Source organism: Myotis davidii, unplaced genomic scaffold (assembly GCF_000327345.1).
Source record: "Myotis davidii unplaced genomic scaffold, ASM32734v1 scaffold148, whole genome shotgun sequence".
NCBI lineage: Eukaryota > Metazoa > Chordata > Mammalia > Chiroptera > Vespertilionidae > Myotis > Myotis davidii.
Window position 1 is genome coordinate 826,322 of NW_006299479.1, and position 516 is coordinate 826,837.

At 44.2% G+C, this 516-nt stretch overlaps 1 protein-coding gene across 1 annotated transcript in view; it reads left to right on the plus strand.

Moving 5' to 3' along the window:
- ARHGAP32 (Rho GTPase activating protein 32) overlaps positions 1 to 516 on the plus strand; it is a 104,460-nt gene that overhangs the window by 15,151 nt on the left and 88,793 nt on the right.

Sequence of the window (516 nt, forward strand, 5' to 3'; positions counted from 1 at the left end):
AACCCTTTGGGGGTCGAACGACCCTTTCACAGGAGTCGCCTAAGACCATCGGAAAACACATATATAATTACATATTGCTTTTGTGATTAATCAGTATGCTTTAATTGTGTTCAATTTGTAACAATGAAATTGGGGGTCACCACAACATGAGGAACTGTATGAAAGGGTTGTGGCATTAGGAAGGTTGAGAACCGCTGCTCTGAGAGGTGATTTATCTGGAACAGATCTTTTCAAGCAATGGAAGAAAGGTTAAAGTCTGGGGCAGAGGATTAAAAAGCTTTGGGACAACCCCCCCCAAATAGGACATGTGGCTGAAAGGGGGCCGGGGGAAAGTGGAAGGAGTTGAGGTCAGAGAAGGGGTTTGGGTGGATGGAGAGCAGATCATGTAGTTTCTTGTTGTCCATAAGGTCTTTGGTTTTTTTATGCTGAGCGGGAGAGGGAAACCCCTGGTGGATTTTTGGCTGAAAAGTAACATAATCCGGCTTAAAATTTTAAAGGGAGTCTCTGGTTCTTGTG